At 41.2% G+C, this 6,369-nt stretch overlaps 1 long non-coding RNA gene across 1 annotated transcript; it reads right to left on the bottom strand.

The window, feature by feature from the left end:
- Positions 1-3,904: 3,904 nt before the first annotated feature.
- LOC108543589 (uncharacterized) lies at positions 3,905-5,518 on the bottom strand. The gene is made up of 3 exons (XR_001889613.1): positions 5,139-5,518; positions 4,564-4,618; positions 3,905-3,981 (listed from the first exon to the last, which is right to left on the bottom strand). It is a non-coding gene; the product is annotated as an uncharacterized LOC108543589 (long non-coding RNA).
- Between the last annotated feature and the right edge of the window lie 851 nt (positions 5,519-6,369).

Below are 6,369 nucleotides of genomic sequence, written 5' to 3' on the forward strand. Positions count from 1 at the left end.
CAGCAAGCCCCCTTGTATTGTTTTTCCAAGTATGCTGTTTATATTGTGAGTGTGTATATATGTAGATGTGATATATGAATCTAGAGATCTCGTCTGATGGGATATGAGAAGAAAGAGTCCAGTTGTAGTAGACAGACCAGCACTGAGAGATGCCATTGTTAAAAGACAAATGAAAGGCAACTTTTCTGCTGGAATGTAATATCATAAATATACAACACAGTTTTGTTTTTGTTTTTTAAACTCTTTAAGTTGTGAAATATACTTTAAAACAAGCATTTACAGTTTATATTTACAGTTTAATTTAGAAAAAATCGTTTACCTGTGTAACAAACCTGCATGTCCTAACACATGTATCCCAGAACTTAAAATCAGATAAATAAAAAAAAAATACAAGCACCTGTGGACCCACCACCCAGTTTAAGAACTAGAACATGATCCATGCATTCTGTTCCCAGGGATTCTGTTCTGAAATCCTTCCTCAGGCATGCTGCCTCTCTCCCTCCCAGCAAGGAGTCCCTCTGAATTTTCTGTAGTCATTTTGTTTTAGGAGATACATATCTCTACATAGTTCTAAAATTGTAGAGCTGTGTGTAGGACCAGTTCATTCTTTAACATTCTGTATAGCTTTTCATCATATAAATATACCACAGTTGGGTTACCCACACTATTGCTGGTGGAAACCAGGGTCATTTCCAGTTTTCAGCAGTGCTGTGCATGTCTTGTGTCACACATGTGCAAGAGTTCTCTCAGGTAGATATCTAGGAGTGAGCTTACCAGCTCACAGGTTGTATATATGTTCAGTGTTACTACCCAATGCCAAATTGTTTCCTGAAGTGCTTGTACCAATTTTCACTCCCACCAGCAGTGAGTGAGAGTTCCCATTGCTTCATACTATTACCAATATTGGATATTGTTGGATTTCTTATGGTTTACTAACTGATGGTACAAAGGATATTTTATTACAATGTTAGTTTGCAAATAGTTTAAATTGGTCATAAGCTTGAGCACCTTCTCATGTTGAATATGTTTCTCTTTCTGTAGAAAGCCTTTCCATTAACTTTTTCCTTTTATCTTTTCTTTTTTTTTTTTTTTTTGAGACTGAGTCTCACTCTGTCACCCAGGCTGGAGTGCAGTGGTGCAATCTCAGCTCACTGCAAGCTCTGCCTCCCAGGTTCACACCATTCTTCTGCCTCAGCCTCCTGAGTAGCTGGGACTACAGGCGCCTGCCACCACGCCTGGCTGATTTTTTTGTGTTTTTAGTAGAGATGGGGTTTCACTGTGTTAGGCAGGATGGTCTCAAACTCCTGACCTTGTGATCCACCCGTCTCGGCCTCCCAAAGTGCTAGGGTTACAGGCATGAGTCACTCCTTTTTTCTTATATTGTTTTTTATTCTTTGTTATTCACTAATAGGAGCTATTCACATATTCGAGATCCTTGCTGTCCAACAGAACTATAATACAAGCCACACATAATTTAAAATTTCCTAGTAGCTACATTAAAAAAAGTAAAAAGAAACTGATAAAACTGGTTTTAATAATTCATTATTTTATGTCACTAAACATTTTCCAAATGTCCCTGAAATTATCAATATAAAATTATTAATGAAGTATTTGTATGTTATGACAGTCACTGTGTGCCAGTCACATTGCAGTTGCTCACCAGCCACATGGCGACTGTACAGATCAACACATATCTGGAGGCTTCTCCTTTGACAACTAGATTTTCTTCTAAATTGTAGCTTGTGTTTTCACTTTTTTGTGGCTTCTTTTTATGTGCAGGAGTGCTTCACTTGAACATAGCCCCATTTGATTAATCTTTCTTAGTGCTTTTTTGCCTTGTGCTTAAAACCTTCTCTACACTGAGGTGATGAAAGTGTTGTCTTTTGTCCAGAAGTTTGAAAGTTTCATCTTTTATGCTTACAGTCTTGATCCATATGGACTTGAACTTTGGGTATCGTTTGAGGAAAGCTTTAATTTCAACTATCTGTATGGATAACACACTGCTGAACACACTGTTGAATTGCTCCTCCTTGGTCCACAGCTCTGCACGTAGCCCTGTCGTGAGTCAGGTTTCCACAACAGGCACGGGTGTGTTTTCAGACTCTGTCTTCTGTTCCATTTGTCTCTTTGTTTGCCTCTTTCCAAATACCACACTGTCTTAATTATTATAGCTTTAAAATAAGACCTGTTACCTGCTGAGGCAAGTCTCCTGGCTTGTTTCTCTCTTGTGAGTTTCTTGGTATATTTGGGCCTTTGCTTTCAGATGTAAATTTTAAAATCAGTTTGTCAGGGTCTGTGAAAATCCTCTTGTGGCCATTCTATTCTGTTAGATGGGCTGTGTGAACTCAAATAAGTCACTTTGCCTCTTAGGCCTATCTTTTCATCTGTAAAATGATAGTTTCATTTTGATAGGAGTCAGTGTTTCATTATTAAGTGATATAATGCATGTAAAGTTCCCAGCACAATGCCTGGCACCCAGGAAATAGTCAACAAGTAAAGGAGTGGTTTTATTGCTGTTACAGCTGAGATGTGGGGGCCTGTTGTGGAGAGTGCTAGAATCTCAAAACAAAGACTGGTTTTTAGTTGTACAGAACTGCAGTCTAGGAACTGCACGCTTATTATCACCTTTGTCTTCACATTTTAGTGCAGGCTTTTGTGATTAATATTAACAATGCACATGTATAGAACTTTATACCTCTCAAAATATTTTCACTCATTTGATCATATTTGGACTGCTAAGGAGCATTGAGAAGCAATTAAGCATGCACGCATTTGGAAATACCTGACAAGCTTCAGCCAAGCCTTGGAAGCTATATTAGGACAATGGGGTAAGAGGTTATGAGGATCAGACAACCACTCAGCTGCCTAGACGCCATCCATCCACCAAGACAATTTGATGGTGGAAGGGAGGGTAGGATTGCCAGAGAAAAACAGGACATTCGTCTAAATTTGGATCTCCAATAAACAGTCATTCTTTAGGATAAGTATGTCCCACATATTGCAGGTATACTTATACTGTGACATTCATTTCTCTGAAATTCAGATTTAACTGGGCATCTTGTGTTTTCACTGGACACCTAAATCTGGCAGAAGGTATTGCTGTTACTTCTTCACATTGGAACCATCCTCTAGAGTCTTAATGCATAAATTGCCCTGAGATGTCATGTAGCCCAGCTCCTTCTTTTAGCAAATGTGGAAATTGAGATCCAGAGGCTGAGTGGTTACGTGTGGAATCGGATGATTCCTGATTTTGCATTCTTTTTTGTGCTTCTGAATGTGCAAAAATACACAGCCACCTTTTCACTGTCTTCTTTATCTTGGAGAGGTAGGGACCTCTACCACATTGACCCCCAACTCTTTATTGAGCATTGGATGGGCAGATTACATGGCAGGCCCTAGCCACCAGGCAAGTATCTGGTCACTCAGGGGATTAGCCAGGTCTGAAATGCTCACAGTTCTAGAATTATCATTCTGGACTGGAGCTGAAGGCCATGAGGCCACATAGCCATGCTTTGGGGGCCTCCACTGAAATGTAGCCTTGTCAGAGCTGTCAGCTCCTGGGCTGATAGGGAACTATCACAGAGAAGCAGACAAAAGCACAGAAATCTTCAGATGAAAAAGAATAAAAAACGATGAAGGGGAAGGAAAGAAGTAACTGATGAGAAAAGATACTGCCACTTCTGACAATTGGAGGGGATGAAGGGCCTAAATGCAGGGAAAAAGAGGGGTTCCACTGGGAGAGGCAAGTGGTACAACAAAACTTCATATCAGAATATTTTTTCTAAAATGAGGACTCTTAGACTGAGAAAGGACTCCCATGGGCCTCTTAGATTGATGAAGAGTCCCATTGCTGGAGTCATTTTAAACCAGAACTGAACAAAGTGATTGAAAATAAACTGCAGGGAACACTTGCCTGGATATCTTCTGGGACGGACTTGATCATCGGATCCATCTCTTCCTTCCCTCAGTGCCTGTGAATCACTGGTTCATTTGAAAGAATGCTAGTTAAAACTCTCAAGGAAACAGAACTTGAGCATTTAATTGAAAGTAATTTTCGTACAAGTGAGGCATGGTCTAGAAATTCATTTTTTGTGTGTGTATGTAAATTTTTTTTAAGTCCAAGATAAGGCGAGCAACTAGCTTCAGAATCCTTACTGGGCCAAAGATTTGTTTCAATCTTGTTACGCTCTTACTCTTTCTAACCTCTAGTTGCAAATTATTTTTATGTGACACTTATGTCTATTTGACTTCATTTTTCTAACTAAATAGCTTTTCAGGAAATAGATCTCCTAACTTATTTCAGAGCTCTAAATAAAGATCCAGAATATCTGTATACTGTAAAACATTATAAAACTCCTCTATGGTGCTGATCCAAGGCATGAAAATTGCCCTCCTGGTGTTCCATGCCAAGCCTGGTTGACCTTCCCAATTTTCTGCTACAAATCTGAAAACAAACTCAGCTGTCTGGAGAAACATCAGGCATAGGCATACATTAGATAAATGTTTGTGTTTTCCTTTCATCATGGATGGCCTCGCAGGAGATGAACGACATAAGCACTCTACCTGTTAGCAGGCCTGGATTGCTGTCACATTATTTCCTCCATCAGTTCTAATATTCCTGGAAATAGATGTTTTTAAAGGCAATTTGGGCAGCAGTTATTATCTTTTGCTTTGCATCTTGCTTACCCTCCATGCAACGAATGACTAAATATTGTTGATTCTACTCTTTCTCCTGCTATCCTCTCCCCTGTGTCCCCACCTCTCCAGCCCCACCCTCCCATCTCTCGCCTCCCTACCTCCCATCTCCCTGCTGTCTATTGTATATGCTGCAGCTACATTTAGCTTCCCAGAGCAGAGCCTCGATCCTATCGCTCTCCCGCTCAAAACCTGTCCATACCTCCCTTTTTTATATGAGGCTTTCCCAAGCATTAGTCATACCACCTCCATTATCTTTGCTATTTTCCCTTTCCATCTGTGCTGTGGTTTACTTCATATTTATCTTTAAATAGGCTCACTTAAACAAAATCTTAAATGTATTCTAAAAGGAAACTTTATCTCTAAGTAAATGGAAAACCAGTACCATCTATCATAATAGAAACTCACTATAAAAATAAATGCAATGAAAACAAAAGTATTACCTTCCAGCAAGATAGTATTGCCTGAGGCTCAGAACCTGAGGCCTGATTTCTCTGTGTTTACAAAGGTGGGTGATGATTCAGTGACTATCTGTTTGTCCCTCCGGATCCATTTTTCTCTCTTCTTCTTGCCCTCTGCCCAGGAGGCTGAGCCTGAGGACAGGTCAGTGAGTTCCCTCACTTTCTGGTTTCCAGTTGGCCTCAGCCTATGGGAGCCCAGCAGAGTCTAGGAAGGAGGGAAGCGACGGGTCCAGGGCTTTGTTCCCTGGCTCCCTCCTGCAGGGTCACCACACCCTGACCAAAGATTGCTGCTCATTTGAAGATGGCTTGTTCTTAAACCCTCCCCTTGTCCCTTCAAGCCTGGAAATGGTGACAGCTCTGCCTTTACTAGCCCTGGGTCAGTGTGTTGCCCTTGTGGTTCCCCTGTACCTGTACTTAGCTGATTGTCCCTTTATGACACCCTCCTTGAAATACCCTGCTTTGATAGGTCATATGTCTCCTGTGGAGACCCTGACTAGTATAATTATCATGGATTAGTTGTTATAGATAGACCTGCATCAACTGAGACTTTATCCTTGGCTTCATCAAAAATTGAAGGGTAATTGATAGGTAGGCTGTCTCTGTACCACCTTGTACCATGCATGTACACCAGTGGGTAACACGTGTGATCCCCAATCTGGAGAATATCTTTCTATGGAGTAAACCCCACCATCCTTTGTGTAGGATTCAAGCTGGACTGCAGTGCCACTGAAACTTCCCATCCTATTTCCTTCTACACACCCTTGCTTACTGACAAATAACCATGCTAGTTCCTGTTCTTGCCCTGTAATTTTCCACCTTTGGTCTTTATTTAGACCATTTCTTCTGCTTAGAAAATACCACCTCCGTCTCCTCATTAAATCTGGTCACGGTTCTGACATTGCCTTCTCCATGAAGCCAACACTGATATGCTTGGCTCTCTTAATATTGTTTTGACCTCCCCCAAACTCTGGGTATCATCCCCTCTGTTTCCCATGGGTGCAGAGGGGCAGAGGGTCCGACTTGCCCAGGCCCCTGGCTGAGCCTCACCTTGCAACCTTGCATATAGACCTTTGGCCTTTTTTTTTTTTTTTTTTTTTTTTTAGTGGAGTCTTGCTCTGTTGCCAGGCTGGAGTGCAGTGGCATGATCTCAGTTCACTGCAACCACAGCCTCCTGGGTTCAAGTGATTCCCCTGCCTCAGCCTCCCGAGTAGCT

Source organism: Rhinopithecus bieti, unplaced genomic scaffold (assembly GCF_001698545.2).
Source record: "Rhinopithecus bieti isolate Rb0 unplaced genomic scaffold, ASM169854v2 scaffold_21649, whole genome shotgun sequence".
NCBI classification, from domain to species: domain Eukaryota; kingdom Metazoa; phylum Chordata; class Mammalia; order Primates; family Cercopithecidae; genus Rhinopithecus; species Rhinopithecus bieti.